Source organism: Euprymna scolopes, chromosome 20 (genome assembly GCF_053919585.1).
Source record: "Euprymna scolopes isolate OS-2025 chromosome 20, ASM5391958v1, whole genome shotgun sequence".
In the NCBI taxonomy this organism is placed as follows: domain Eukaryota; kingdom Metazoa; phylum Mollusca; class Cephalopoda; order Sepiida; family Sepiolidae; genus Euprymna; species Euprymna scolopes.
Genome location: NC_136501.1, coordinates 29,566,341 through 29,582,769, shown reverse-complemented (window position 1 = coordinate 29,582,769; position 16,429 = coordinate 29,566,341). Strand labels below are relative to the sequence as shown.

Here is a 16,429-nt window from a genome sequence, read left to right as displayed (position 1 = left end):
TAAAATCTCTATTAGAACCGATTACTACGATATTATCCCATTGATTATTGTACACGCAATAACCATTATCTCCAACTGGCCTCCGGACCTTGATAAGTGGTCACTATCATGTAAAAAACAAAAAAAAAGTAAAAAAAAAACACGTTTAAAAACAGAGAAGAGCATAAAATAAAGTGAGAAGTTGGCTAACTGGTTTCATGGAGTTAAGATATTACTTATTGAAAAAAAAAATAACCTAGAACATTTCCGTCTTCATCATAATGAACATGTTACCAATTTCAATGAACTTTCAGTGAATGACACAGATGATAATTAATGGGAGCCAAACATGTCATACCTAAAATATCACCAGTATATCTGATACTAAGTTTGATACCGAAAATAATTGTTATAATCGATAACGATTAAAAAACATCAAATATACAAGCTGTCTTGACTTTTTTCTTTTTTTTGGTATTATTATAATTTTCTGTTTTGTTTCGAAATCGAAATTATATTAATAATTTATTTTATATGTAAGCAAATGAAAATATATCTAGATGCCTTACATATTTTACGATATTTTTTCATTTTGATTTTATGTATAGCCGATGCATTAAACCGAGTTAATAAGATGTAAAAACAAGATCAAAATAAAAAAAGGAATAAAGTTCGAAGCAGTTGCTTTCTATGCTGACACAATAGCGAAATACACGTTATTTACTTAAAGAAATTGGATAATATTGATTTTAAGACCACAATTCCGAAATTTGTTTATAGTAGTAAAATAAAATACCAGCCGGGCTACCCGGTGTTGCTTAGGACTGTATAAACAATGAGAAAATTTAATTTGCTTTTGAAAATTTTTGTTATTCTTAGGAGTGGGACATTTTTAATGTCTATGTATCATTTTCTATTTCGAGCAAAAGGATATTTTACCTAGCTAGGACGGGTATTAGACATATGAAATAACTGTATCTTACCTAGGGTAAAAAATTTACAGCATGTATATGAAATAACTTTACCTTTGCAAGGGCGGTGAATATGCAACACATATTTAAAATAATTTTACCTACACTAAGACGGGTAATTTAAATACATATATGAAACAATTTCACATAATTTGGACCCCAAAACAGACATTACTCTCTCAAACCCAGCCCTCAAAATAGAACATAAATTAACCCAAACCTCAAAAGAGAACTTTAAATTAACATAATCAGTAAACTTTAGGCTAAGAAAATAAACTAACAAATACGTTCCAACTGTATATAAGAAACGCGACACTTTCCCGAGTAGAGTTCTATCAATTATTCTAGAAGTTTTATACAAAAATAATTGTCTAAAAATTTTGGTTGGTTGTATCTTCCTGCCTACCACCATGGGAAGATACAACACGATACTAAAACGCGACACTTAACAAAGACTATTGACATCTGATCCAGGATGAAACCTTCCTGATTACCACAAATAGCATTTGCATGTAACGGTAACAAGGACCAAACAAACTCATTGAGCAAAGACTTTAATTTTGTCGAAATCAGAAGTAACACACTAGAGTGTGAAATATTCTATGTAACCACGGCTCCTTTACATTCCATCTGGTAAGACTTGTCCGTTTAAAGTGATGAACATGCATATTATTATATGTTATATATATATATATATATATATATATATATATATATAGTAAGTTACAATATATATATATATATATATATTTATATATATATATATATATATAGCGATTAAGCTACACTGAATATTCCGCGTTTCATCCATTCTTGGACACTTTAGGCTTATGCGCGAATTTTGTGGCTGTCTGTCATTTTTTAATAAGCACCTTCTATTGAGATTTTAGTTAGCCAATGAGGTTTCTAGTATCCACCGCGCCCTTCCTATCAGCCAATAAACATGCACTTACAAGACAAAGGCCTATATGGCCTCTGGTTGGCCAGACATCTTAACTGTAATCTCTGCACATATATACCATTCACTGGACAAAGCGGGGGAGGGCAGTTCGGGTCTCCTCAGGAAAACTAGATCATATGGTATCACTGGTAGAATACTTAACAGAATTAAATCCTTCTTAGATAAGAGAAAAATTCAGGTAGTCCTCGACGGTCGTACATCTAAACAATATGATTAAAATGCCGGAGTGCCCCAGCGGTCTATCCTTGGGCCTCTACTGTTCCTGATATTCATAAATGACCTCCCCGACAAAATTATCTCTGAGATGGGTATATATGCTGATGACACCACACTCTATAACAGCCACGACAGGAAAACAAGTGAACACATATCTAAAGAAATGGCAGAAACACGAGAGGATGAGCTCCAATCTGTAGTGGTATGGCGACAAAAATGGATGGTCACGTTCAATGCTGCCAAGACTAAACTAGTTTCATTCAATAATTACAAGAAACATTGTCTATAACCTATAGCAATGGCCAACGACTCTTTATCTGAGAGTACATCTTTCAAACTCCTTGGCCTAACGTTCACAGGAAACATGAGTTGGAACAATTACATTGAAGGCATTGAATGGACCGCTGCAATGAAGGTGGGCTCTTTCTACCGTGCTAGAAAACTACTAATACCCGAAAGTATCCTGTACCTCTATAAGGCCACCATTCGCCCATGTATGGAGTATTGCTGTCATATTTGAGCTGGTACATCTGCTATTAGTCTATCGCTCCTTGACAAGGTTCAAAAGACAGTCGTATATCTGATAAGCTCTGAACTGGCATCTAAGCTTCAGCCTCTGTCCCATCGACTAAACGTTGCACCCCTCTGCCTGTTCTACAAGTATTTTAATGGTGAATGCTCTGACGAACTGCAATCATTTGTTCCCCTACGACGTGAACACCCTCGACAAACACGACAGGCTGCTAAATCGCCCCCACCCTGTAGAGATCCCTAGATGTAAAAGATCTTTCTACTCCAGTAGTTTCTTCCCTAGAACCGCTAGACTTTGGAATTCCATTCCAGGCCCATCCTTCCCCAACTGTACTGACGTGCAGAAGTTCAAATGCAACGTGAACCGACATCTTGCTGCCCAAATCCCTACATAGCACCCCAGCAGTTGTTCCCCCTGATAGTAGCCCCCTACACCAAAGTGGCAATGTGCCTTGTTTGGGGTGAATATGTAATAAAAAAAAAGGCTTGCATTCAGAAGGGGTGTTACGACTTTGTATTTCTCTTCTCTTCATTAAATAAATCAATAAACAATTAGACTTACACAAAGTTAATACAAGATTATCATATGATTACAATTGGAAACATAGCAACCCTCCATAAATATTAAGGTTAAAAACCGGTCTACTTATCAACAATGATTCATGATTCTTTATGGATCTTACACTACAGCCATCCTATGACATCCGATTTCTGTCATATACTAACCTGCACTAGTTGCGTGTACATATATTATTTCTTTTGATAATAATTTTGAATTATACCTTGAAAATGCTAAGAACCTTACTAGAAAAACGTTACTGAAACAATTTGACGCTGCACCCTATTAAAAAAAAATCCGTATATAAAGTGATTCCTATATCATCGCGGTCATAAATTTAAAGAAACCGCAATCGCAAATAGTTTTCCTCCTTAAAAAGCTTACATGCCTTAAAGTACAAATGCTTTTTAATGCTTACACCTCCGGGCCTTGATGACCCCCCAAAGAACACGAGTATGGATAAATTATATATGTTCGAACTTAAAAAAAAGTAAAATATACTTTGCATATTAATACGATTAGATCTTTTCTTAGGTACGTTTAGATCTTTTTGATTATCACGAGACTCAAATAAATATAATTATTTGATATGTTAAACGAATTATAGTAATTACCTACGCATATTTAATACAGCACGTCTAGTCACCAATTAGATATAAAACGTATCATGACCACGTAATCCTTGCACGGCGAAACATAACATACAACAAGCTCCATCACCGTGTGTTAAAATTACCCTTCAGGATCCAAATACCCAAAATCTGCCACACTAATCTAAAATGTGTTTCATTTGAATAATCAGTCTTTTTCATGGCGCCCCTCTGTTCGTTAACGAAATTCCTAAACGTACCAGCAGTAGGTTGAGATATGTAATTTCAGAATTTTAGAAACCAGAAAGTTTCAAATCAGTAATAAAAAGGTCAAAAATATAAATATAGGATTTAGGTGATTTGCGTGTTAGTTGGATCCAAAATAACTATATAATAAAAAGAAAAGTGTGTTTGTATGATGGTAAGTCAGCTTGTTTATTTAAAAATCGTGGATTGAATAAAGTAGCTTTAATAACATTGCAAACGAACTGACAGAGACCTAGCCAAACATTGCTATTTACCAATAAAAAGTTTTCTATATGCGCTGGTTTAGAATGGTCTTTGTAATAATGGACCTTGTCTTAATTTTGAACGTGAAGATTGAATCTAGATTTAGAGGAATAAGTGTACAGGCGCATATTTTTATGTATTAATTGAAGTAAAGTTAGACACTTTTAAGCAACACATTCTGTTGGTGCTGTGTGTCCACCCTACGGATAATAATGAACCATGTTACTTACTATGAAGACCGTGGCAATATATATCTCCCCTTCAGCAGACAACTCATATACGAGTAATGCGCACTTGACAATAATATTGATCCACACTTGTACTCGTATTTTGTTGGATATATTTTTATATATTTAATATATTTAGTTTGCATTAAATATCGAAACCTAGATTTCTTTCGAACACTTACGGGACAACAGCACTAGTTCAGAGGCCTTTAATCTCCTATCGCAAGTTTTATTTTTTGTGAACAAGTTTCGAGAATTTTAAAATTCAACGTTGTTGGTGTTGGTGATGAAATAGCCAAGTAAAAACAACTTTATTAATGTAACTGACCGCGTATACGTGCGCGAAAGAAAAGCAGAAGCGGTCGTTAAATCACGTATCTCGGCAGATGTGTGACAGTTACAGTGCAACAATCTCTGCCTCAATTTCTTCGCCTTACCTGCGATTGGAGATACTCCATAGTGTCTACAGTTGTCACAGTTACAGACGTGAGTGAGCAGTGTGTACTTTGAAGTATGTGTACCGTAATGCGGCAGCTTATGTAAACTGCCGGAATATGCCAAGCGTTGATCAAGTTTGAAAACGCTAAAAAAGATAAAATAATAATATTTACCAGATACTAATTAGAATAAAAAAGAAATAGAAAACCATAAAAGAGAATATAACAACTACATACTACATACTATAAGTTTCCTAAATAATTACAAAAACATTTTTTTTAAATAAACAGAAACATATTTTTTTGGGGGGTAAGCTTAGGGTTAGTCGGATTAAATTTATGCGTGATAATAAAATATTTTTAGGGTTATGGTAAGGGTTTGGGGGTTAGGTAAAGATGAGGGTTATGCAGATTAAATTATTACGCGATTTTAAACGAATATTAAAAAAAACGCTTATAGTTAAGGCTTTAAGTTAGTGTTTAGGGTAAAGGTTATGGAAGTTGTTTATGGTTACTCTTCATAGCATGGTTTAAGGTTTGGATTAGATGGATTTGTAATTGATTAAAGACTATTTGGTCTTTTTGATTAAAAAGCGTCTGCTTCGAGTCTTATAAGTCAAGCGCGTTTGTTATCGCATTTTTATTTTTGGATTTATTTGATCATCGTTCCGAATATCAAGCCCGTGCCAACATTTACAGAAAGGCCGTGCGCAAAGTTTAAATGTACCTGAGATCAAGCAGGCGATTTTGTTTTCAATAATGACAAGTCTTTACTGAGCCTTTGTCATTGTCTGCAATTGCGCAGAGCTGCACAAAAAAAAACGACATTAACGTTGAATATAAATAAGAAAGATGCACCGCGGTGGATTTTTGTAAAAGTGCTTGCGTTTAAAGACTTTAAGACATTTATTGATAACTGTAAAAGATAACAAAGTTATTTTTTCTATAATTGCTAAAACAAATATACAGAAATAATATTGATGTTTTTTCTAAAATGTTTTTTTCTTTCAACTTCAGAGAATTGCATATGTCATTGTGAAGCTTCTAATCGGTAAATCTCTAGTTATCCGTGTACATGATACTAACAGACGAATTTACTTTTAAATATTTATTCGCAATATTCAAGCGAGAGTGAATAGATCTACAATGATGTTCCATTGCTATGTTGCATTGGTTCTGATCAACTTTTTCCTTTAAATACTATCTAGTTTGCATATTTATGCATATAGCTCTAATGTGCGTAAGACGTTGTGAATATTATGAACCATGGCTAAAATAAATGATCATTGCAGGGAAAACAGCATGCTAATCAGTATTTTCCTAGCAATTCAACTAATGTATAAGTCGATGTGGTCTTCTCTTTGTGGTTCCATACATTGTTAGTGAGGAAAAATAAATAAACAATATAACAACTGTACGAACAAGATCCACAAATTTTTAATGATGTATAGAAATATTTTTCAAGGAGCGACAGCCAACTAAGAATGAGGGTGTGCACGTATACTGAGATTACCGCGACAAGAGCTAGTAATCGTTAGTGACAAAAATTACGCATAATTTGATTATTTAAGGAAACATATTAGGGGCGGTACTTGGAAACTGCAGTTTGCCGGACGAATTCCATTATAATATTATAAAACAGACACACGGATGGAACATTTCGGCGATAGGATAGACTTTGGAAGTTTGAAAACATGCATTCTTGTTAGTTATTTTTCTTTATCTAACAAGGCCGATGGCTTTTAGTCGCGTGCTCTCGTGTAATCGATGAATTCGTGAATGTAGGATTGACATGAAATTCTAAAAGATAAACTAAAATCACCGAAAAATGAGCTGAAATGACTTAAATAATTAAAAAGTAAACGACTTAGAATGACTTTAATGAACTTAAGGATGAATTGAATGACCTTAAGAATGACTTGAACGCTTAAAAATAACTAGACTCCTTCAAAAACAACTTGAATGATCTGGAGAATGAATTGAATCGCTTTGAGACTTACTGGTTGTGAAGTGGGTGATCATTTTACATAAAATCAATACAGAAAAGTGATCCCCACTTTATATCACAATAAGTACAGCATGTCGTAAGAACAGATACTACACTTTGATCTTTGCTAAAAGGCCAAGAAAAGGGTATTTATTTGCTCCCCCACCGAGCAAATTAGGCACAAGGCCGATTTTTAATGTGAGGCTTGAAGGGGAAATGGGGGCCAACTCCCCGGGGAGTAGGGGAGCTGGATAGTGATAATTGGTATGAAGGGGTGCCCCTACATTGACCAAGGTCTTATATGTGGGGTTGGTATTTATTTGATCCCCCACCGAAAAAATTCGGCACAAGGCCATTTTCTAATGGGAGGAGTGAAGGGGAAATGGAGGCCAACTACCCGGGGAGTACGGGAACTTGATAGTGAAAATTTGTATGAAGGATTGTCCCCTACATTGACCAAGGTCTCATATGTGTGTTTTCCTCCACATATGGTCTTTGCTTGCAGTATCTGCCAGGCATATACTACACTTTGATATTGGCAAAAAAGACCGAGTAAAGCTGTGTTTATTTGCTCCCCCAAAAAGCAAATTAGGCACACGGCCGATTTTTAATGTGAGGAGTGAATGGGAAATGGGGACCAACTCCCCGTGGAGTAGGGGAGCTGGATAGTGACAATTGGTATGAAGGGTTGTCCCTACATTGACCAAGGTTTATATGTGGGGATGACCCCATATATTGTCTTTAGTTCCAGTATCTGCCGGAAAAGATACTACACTTTGATCTTTGCCAAAAGGCCGAGAAAAGCGGTATTTAATTTCTCCCCCACCGAGCAAATTAGGCACAAGGCCGATTTTTAATGTGAGGAGTGAAGGGGAAATGGGGACAAACTATCGGGGAGTAGGGGAGCTGGATAGTGACAATTGGTATGAAGGGTTACCTCTACATTGACCAATGTCTTATATGTGGAGTTTCCCCCATATATGGTCCTTGCTTGCAGTATCTACCGGAACAGATGGTATTTATTTGCTCCCCCACCGAGAAAATTAGGCACAAGGCCAATTTTTAATGTGAGGAGTGAAGGGAAGGGGGAAGGGAAAAAAAGGACCTGCTCCCGAGAGGTGGGAAATGGGAGCTGGTTAAAGGTCAGGTATGTGGGGTTGCCCCCACATCTGGTCTTTGCTTGCAGTATCTGCCGGAACAGACGGTATTTATTTGCTCCCCCACCGAGCAAATTAGGCACAAGGCCAATTTTTAATGTGAGGAGTGAAGGGAGGGGGAAGGGAAAAGGGGACCAGCTCCCGAGAGGTGGGAAATGGGAGCTGGTTAAAGGTCAGGCATGTGGGGTTGCCCCCACATCTGGTCTTTGCTAGTCATAGCTAGTCATAGCTTGCAGTATCTGCCGGAACAGATGGTATTTATTTGCTCCCCCACTGAGCAAATTAGGCACAAGGCCGTTTTTAATGTGAGGTAAAAACCAGCTCCCCTAAAAGTAGGCAAAAAGGGGGGCACTCTGGTTACCAAAAATAATAATTGTCCCAGTATAGAGGGTTTCCCCTCCATTGACTGGTACAAATTATCTTAAGTGCAGGCTCTTCCGGAACAGATGGTATTTATTTTCTCCCCCACTGAACAAATTAGGCACAAGGCCGTTTTTAATGTGAGGTAAAAACCAGCTCCCCTAAAAGTAGGCAAAAAGGGGGCACTCTGCTTACCAAAAATAATTATTGTCCCAGTATAGAGGGTTTCCCCTCCATTGACTGGTACAAATTATCTTAAGTGCAGCATCTGCCGGAACAGATGGTGTTTATTTGCTCCCCCACTGAGCAAATTAGACACAAGGCCGTTTTTAATGTGAGGTAAAAACCAGCTCCCCTAAAAGTAGGCAAAAAGGGGTCACTCTGGTTACCAAAAATAATAATTGTCCCAGTATAGAGGGTTTCCCCTCCATTGACTGGTACAAATTATCTTAAGTGCAGCATCTGCCGGAACAGATGGTATTTATTTGCTCCCCCACTGAGCCAAATAGGCACAAGGCCGTTTTAAATATGAGGTAAAAACCAGCTCCCCTAAAAGTAGGCAAAAAGGGGGCACTCTGGTTACCAAAAATAATAATCGTCCCAGTATAGAGGGTTTCCCCTCCATTGACTGGCACAAATTATCTTAAGTGCAGCATCTGCCGGAACAGATGGTATTTATTTGCTCCCCCACTGAGCAAATTAGGCACAAGGCCGTTTTTAATGTGAGGTAAAAACCAGCTCCCCTAAAAGTAGGCAAAAAGGGGGCACTCTGGTTACCAAAAATAATAATTGTCCCAGTATAGAGGGTTTCCCCTCCATTGACTGGTACAAATTATCTTAAGTGCAGCATCTGCCGGAACAGATGGTATTTATTTGCTCCCCCACTGAGCAAATTAGGCACAAGGCCGTTTTTAATGTGAGGTAAAAACCAGCTCCCCTGAAAGGGGTCACTCTGGTTACCAAAAATAATAATTGTCCCAGTATAGAGGGTTTCCCCTCCATTGACTGGTACAAATTATCTTAAGTGCAGCATCTGCCGGAACAGATGGTATTTATTTGCTCCCCCACCGAGCAAATTAGGCACAAGGCCAATTTTTAATGTGAGGAGTGAAGGGAGGGGGAAGGGAAAGGGGGGACCAGCTCCCGAGAGGTGGGAAATGGGAGCTGGTTAAAGGTCAGGCATGTGGGGTTGCCCCCACATATGGTCTTTGCTAGTCATAGCTAGTCATAGCTTGCAGTATCTGCCGGAACAGATGGTATTTATTTGCTCCCCCACCGAGCAAATTAGGCACAAGGCCGATTTTTAATGTGAGGAGTGAGGGGAGGGGGAAGGGAATATGGGGACCAGCTCCAGAGAGGTGGGAAATAGGAGCTGGTTAAAGGTCAGGCATGTGGGGTTGCCCCCACATATGGTCTTTGCTAGTCATAGCTAGTCATAGCTTGCAGTATCTGCCGGAACAGATGGTATTTATTTGCTCCCCCACTGAGCAAATTAGGCACAAGGCCGTATTTAATGTGAGGTAAAAACCTGCTCCCCAAAAAGGGGTCACTCTGGTCACCAAAAATAATAATTGTCCCAGTATAGAGGGTTTCCCCTCCATTGACTGGTACAAATTATCTTAAGTGCAGCATCTGCCGGAACAGATGGTATTTATTTGCTCCCCCACTGAGCAAATTAGGCACAAGGCCGTTTTTAATGTGAGGTAAAAACCAGCTCCCCTAAAAGTAGGCAAAAAGGGGGCACTCTGGTTACCAAAAATAATAATTGTCCCAGTATAGAGGGTTTTTATTTAAATGCTGCCCACATCAGCATTATGTGGCACAAGGCCGGAAAGTGGGAACCCCGCAGGCTCCCCTAAAGGAGGGGCACTCCTGCAATTTTAAAAATTGCCTGAGTAACCCCGTCGGCATTCCCCGGTCGGGGCGCCTCAGGCAGCAAGCAATAAACTTGCCCCACCGGAAAGCCCGGTGGCAAGGCCTGGGAGGGTGGACCTCCTAGGTATTACCCAGGCGGTTCCCAGTATAGAGGGTTTCCCCTCCATTGACTGGTACAAATTATCTTAAGTGCAGCATCTGCCGGAACAGATGGTATTTATTTGCTCCCCCACTGAGCAAATTAGGCACAAGGCCGTTTTTAATGTGAGGTAAAAACCAGCTCCCCTAAAAGGGGTCACTCTGGTTACCAAAAATAATAATTGTCCCAGTATAGAGGGTTTCCCCTCCATTGACTGGTACAAATTATCTTAAGTGCAGTATCTGCCGGAACAGATGGTATTTATTTGCTCCCCCACTGAGCAAATTAGGCACAAGGCCGTTTTTAATGTGAGGTAAAACCAGCTCCCCTTAAAGTAGGCAAAAAAGGGGGCACTCTGGTTACCAAAAATAATAATTGTCCCAGTATAGAGGGTTTCCCCTCCATTGACTGGCACAAATTATCTTAAGTGCAGCATCTGCCGGAACAGATGGTATTTATTTGCTCCCCCACTGAGCAAATTAGGCACAAGGCCGTTTTTAATGTGAGGTAAAAACCAGCTCCCCTAAAAGGGGTCACTCTGGTTACCAAAAATAATAATTGTCCCAGTATAGAGGGTTTCCCCTCCATTGACTGGTACAAATTATCTTAAGTGCAGCATCTGCCGGAACAGATGGTATTTATTTGCTCCCCCACCGAGCAAATTAGGCACAAGGCCAATTTTTAATGTGAGGAGTGAAGGGAGGGGGAAGGGAAAGGGGGGGCCAGCTCCCGAGAGGTGGGAAATGGGAGCTGGTTAAAGGTCAGGCATGTGGGGTTGCCCCCACATATGGTCTTTGCTAGTCATAGCTAGTCATAGCTTGCAGTATCTGCCGGAACAGATGGTATTTATTTGCTCCCCCACCGAGCAAATTAGGCACAAGGCCGATTTTTAATGTGAGGAGTGAAGGGAGGGGGAAGGGAATATGGGGACCAGCTCCAGAGAGGTGGGAAATGGGAGCTGGTTAAAGGTCAGGCATGTGGGGTTGCCCCCACATATGGTCTTTGCTAGTCATAGCTAGTCATAGCTTGCAGTATCTGCCGGAACAGATGGTATTTATTGGCTCCCCCACTGAGCAAATTAGGCACAAGGCCGTATTTAATGTGAGGTAAAAACCTGCTCCCCAAAAAGGGGGCACTCTGGTTACCAAAAATAATAATTGTCCCAGTATAGAGGGTTTCCCCTCCATTGACTGGTACAAATTATCTTAAGTGCAGCATCTGCCGGAACAGATGGTATTTATTTGCTCCCCCACTGAGCAAATTAGGCACAAGGCCGTTTTTAATGTGAGGTAAAAACCAGCTCCCCTAGAAGGGGTCACTCTGGTTACCAAAAATAATAATTGTCCCAGTATAGAGGGTTTCCCCTCCATTGACTGGTACAAATTATCTTAAGTGCAGCATCTGCCGGAACAGATGGTATTTATTTGCTCCCCCACTGAGCAAATTAGGCACAAGGCCGTTTTTAATGTGAGGTAAAAACCAGCTCCCCTAAAAGTAGGCAAAAAGGGGGCACTCTGGTTACCAAAAATAATAATTGTCCCAGTATAGAGGGTTTTTATTTAAATGCTGCCCACATCAGCATTATGTGGCACAAGGCCGGAAAGTGGGAACCCCGCAGGCTCCCCTAAAGGAGGGGCACTCCTGCAATTTTAAAAATTGCCTGAGTAACCCCGTCGGCATTCCCCGGTCGGGGCGCCTCAGGCAGCAAGCAATAAACTTGCCCCACCGGAAAGCCCGGTGGCAAGGCCTGGGAGGGTGGACCTCCTAGGTATTACCCAGGCGGTTCCCAGTATAGAGGGTTTCCCCTCCATTGACTGGTACAAATTATCTTAAGTGCAGCATCTGCCGGAACAGCAAATTAGGCACAAGGCCGATTTTTAATGTGAGGAGTGAAGGGAGGAGGAAGGGAAAAAGGGGACCAGCTCCCGAGAGGTGGGAAATGGGAGCTGGTTCATGGTCAGGCATGTGGGGTTGCCCCCACATCTGGTCTTTGCTAGTCATAGCTAGTCATAGCTTGCAGTATCTGCCGGAACAGATGGTATTTATTTGCTCCCCCACCGAGCAAATTAGGCACAAGGCCGATTTTTCATGTGAGGAGTGAAAGGGAAATGGGGACCAACTCCCCGGGGAGGAGGGGAGCTGGATAGTGACAATTGGTATGAAGGGTTGCCCCTACATTGACCAAGGTCTTATATGTGAGGTTTCCCCCACATATGGTCTTTGCTTGCAGTATCTGCCGGAACAGATGGTATTTATTTGCTCCCCCACTGAGCAAATTAGGCACAAGGCCGTTTTTAATGTGAGGTAAAAACCAGCTCCCCAAAAAGGGGGCACTCTGGTTACCAAAAATAATAATTGTCCCAGTATAGAGGGTTTCCCCTCCATTGACTGGTACAAATTATTTTAAGTGCAGCATCTGCCGGAACAGATACTACACTTTGATCTTGGCCAAAAGGTAAACACAAACTTTAAAAGCTAAGAACAATATCTATTAAAAACAGACCTTTGATCTAAACCAAAAAGGACAAGCAGAAAAGTGTTACGGACAGACCGACAGACTGACCGATAGACCGACATACTGACCTACTGACCTACCGACCGACCGACCGACCGAGTGACTTCTAGAGTTGCTTCACGCAACTAAAACGTATTTGTTTTCAATAATGTCGTTTTAATTTAATGGTTTCTATACATATTTGAAGATTTTCTTTTTTTATTTTTGTAAAAGACAAGTATGTTTAAATTTAAGTCTTATATAAAAATATATTATCTTTTAAATTTCGTTTTTGAGTCTTAAGTTCGATAACAATTTCATGTGAAACGAATTTTATATTTTGGAAATAACGTTGAAATATCTTATTTAGAAATTATTTATTTTACATTAATATTTAAAAAAGGACGATCAATCAGATAATATATTCTATTATTTTTTTTTTACTATATCGTGATGCAGTGTACATATGAATTTAACAACAAAACAGTTATTAATTATTTCACTCATTAGAACCATGTTCTATTTGCAAAATGTTCGTGCCTTGTTTAACATCATAATCATTTGTTTATATCAATGTGTTGGGAATATAACTAGCACATAGAAGCGCCATGTATCACAGAGTTTTGTGATAGATACAATAAACGTTTTTGAATGTTTTTAAACTGCAGTTCATATCTTAAATCGCCCAGGCTCATATCAGAGCTTTAAGTGACATTCAAGACTATCCAATTTTTTAATCGTCAGGGACTATTTCAAATTTTAAATAACCGTTTCATTTTCCTAATGTTATCGAAGGTAACACGATCTTTTAAGTTATAATTAACTTTCATGCTTTGTTACAGAGTTTTCTTCCTAGACGCTGTCTGCCTCAAATCATGTCTGCGACGGGGGGTGGGGGTAACCAAAAGAAGAAAACAGTCTTTCCTTGACAAAGAAACATCGGGTGGAAGCAATATTTTTTCTGTCGGTTGAAAAGAAAACACGAGAAAAAGGAAAAATAAACTTCAAATACGACGATCGAATTATGTTTTTTCTTGAGAAGCGATAAAAATGCCCCAAACAGTGGTACATCCTCTTTTTTTATTACATTTTCACCCCAAACAAGGCACATTGCCACTTTGGTGTAGGGGGCTACTATCAGGGGAAACATCTACTGGGGTACTATGTAGGGATTAGGGATGCGAGATGTTGGTTCACGTTGCACTTGAACTTATGCATGTCAGTACAGTTGGGCAAGCAGTGACCTGGAATGGAATTCCAAAGTCTAGCAGTTCTGGGGAAGAAACTACTGGAGTAGAAAGATCTTTTACATCTAGGGATCTCTACAGTGTGAGGGTGGGATTTTGCAGCTTGTCGGGTCTGTCGAGGGTGTTCACGTCGTGGGGGGGACAAGTGCTTGCAGTTCTTCAGAGTCTTCACCATTATAATACTTGTAGAACAGGCAGAGGGATGCAACGTTTCGACGATGGGGCAGAGGCTTAAGTTTAGATGCCAGTTAAGGGCCTATCAGATTTGCGACTCTCTTTTGAACCCTGCCAAGGAGCGAGAGACTAGTAGCCGATGCACCGGCCGAAATATGACAGCAATACTCCATACATGGGCGAATAGTGGCCTTATAGAGGTACAGGATACTTTCGGGTGTTAGAAGTTTTCTAGCACGGTAGAGAGAGCCCACCTTCCTTGCAGCGGTCCTGGCAATGCCCTCGATGTAACTGTTCCAACTCATGTTTCCTGTGAACGTAAGGCCAAGGAGCTTGAGAGACGTACTCTCAGATAAAGAGTCGTTAGCCATTGCTATAGGTGGTAGAGAAGGTTTCTTGTAATTATTGAATGAAACCAGTTTTGTCTTGGTGGCATAGAACGTTACCATCCATTTTTGTCCCCATTCAACTACTGATTGGAGGTCATCCTCTAGTGTTTCTGCCATTACTTTAGATATATGTTCATTTGTTTTCCTGTCGTGCCTGCTATAGAGTGTGGTGTCATAAGCATATATACCCATCTCAGAGGCAATTCTGTCGGGGAGGTCATTTATGAATATCAGGAACAGCAGAGGTCCAAGGATAGATCCCTGGGGCACTCCCGCATTTATATCATATTGTTTAGATGTACGACCGTCGAGGACAAACTGGATTTTTCTCTTATCTAAGAAGGATTTAATTCTGTTAAGTATTCTACCAGTGATACCGTAAGATCTAATCTTCCTGAGAAGACCCTCATGCCATACCCTGTCAAAAGCCTTAGATAAAACTAGAGCTACCGCTCTGCCCTCTCCCGCTTTGTCCAGTGAATGGTATATGCGTTCAGAGATTACAGTGAGGATGTCTGCCGTGGAACAGGCTTGTCTAAATCCATATTGATGGTCGGTCAGAAGTTTAGCATCTGTAAGGTGCTGGACTAGAGCATGGTTAATTAAGGTCTCAAATATTTTGGCAAAAAGTGGGAGGAGGCTAATAGGCCGATAATTTAATAGATCAGTTCTTTCGCCAGAATTCTTGAATACTGGTACCACAGAAGCAGTTTTCCAACAGCTCGGAAAGCAAGATTCATTAAGGCATTTGTTGTAGAGTTTGGAGAGAACTGGAGCTACTTCGGCTGAGCACTTTTTTAATAGCACAGCTGGGATGAGGTCGGGTCCACATGCTTTGGAAGTGTCAAGGTTTTTTATGATAGCATGCACCTGAGCAGGGGTATTATCAGATCGTCTAGCGTGGCGTCTGTCCGCATAGGAAATTGAGGTAGGGGGTGGTTTAGAGGGTCCAGTGTGGAGTTTGAGGCAAACCGACTGGCAAGCATGTAAGCCTGCTCGGTTGCTGAGCAAAGAACCTCGTGATTGTTGGTTAGTGGGGGAATTGTTGATTGCCCATTATTTACTACACTGTTGTAGATTTTCCACGAGTTCCTAGTTTTTGTGCTTCGATGCGTTTTTTAGTGGTTTCCGTAAATTCCCTCTTAGCTGTCGCTATTTCTTTCTTAACGTTATTTCTAGCTTCTATGTACTTCTGTCTGTTTGAACTGAACTTATGTCGGTTAAACCTGCGGAATGCATGCTGCCTTTGAGCAATGGCAGTTGCGCAAGTCGAAGTAAACCATTGGGGAGAGTGGGGCTTGCTATAGAATTTCCGCATGGGAACATGCGCTTCGATTGCAGTTTTGAACCATTCAGTGGTCTCGGTTGCACACTGTTCAGCAGGAATAGAAAAAATATTTCCCCATGGGGCGTCTCTGATAAGATCTTTGATAGCTTCCCAGTCAGCCTTTTTATAATATCTCGTTGTTTTGAGCACTGGCTCTTCAGTTTTGGGTCTAGAGTTTAGGGCGATTTCAACCATTATCACCGCATGATCAGCGTTCCCAAGTGGGCTGTCGGCTTTCGTTACACAATCATCAGGAACTGTGGTCAAAAACAGATCTAATAGTGATGCGTGTTGTTCTT

General features: G+C 40.1%; 1 protein-coding gene and 1 pseudogene across 11 annotated transcripts in view; both read right to left on the bottom strand.

Moving 5' to 3' along the window:
- Window positions 1–16,429, bottom strand: part of LOC145241378 (G-protein coupled receptor dmsr-1-like) — a 921,194-nt gene that overhangs the window by 503,590 nt on the left and 401,175 nt on the right. The window contains exon 4 of one of the 11 annotated variants that reach the window (XM_080104266.1): window positions 4,982–5,127. The exons of the other annotated variants lie outside the window; for them this stretch is intronic. The gene's annotated coding sequence lies outside the window, so the exon portion shown is untranslated. The remainder of the gene's footprint in view (window positions 1–4,981; window positions 5,128–16,429) is intronic. 11 annotated transcript variants of the gene reach the window in all.
- Window positions 6,991–7,116, bottom strand: LOC145241876 (U2 spliceosomal RNA; annotated as a pseudogene).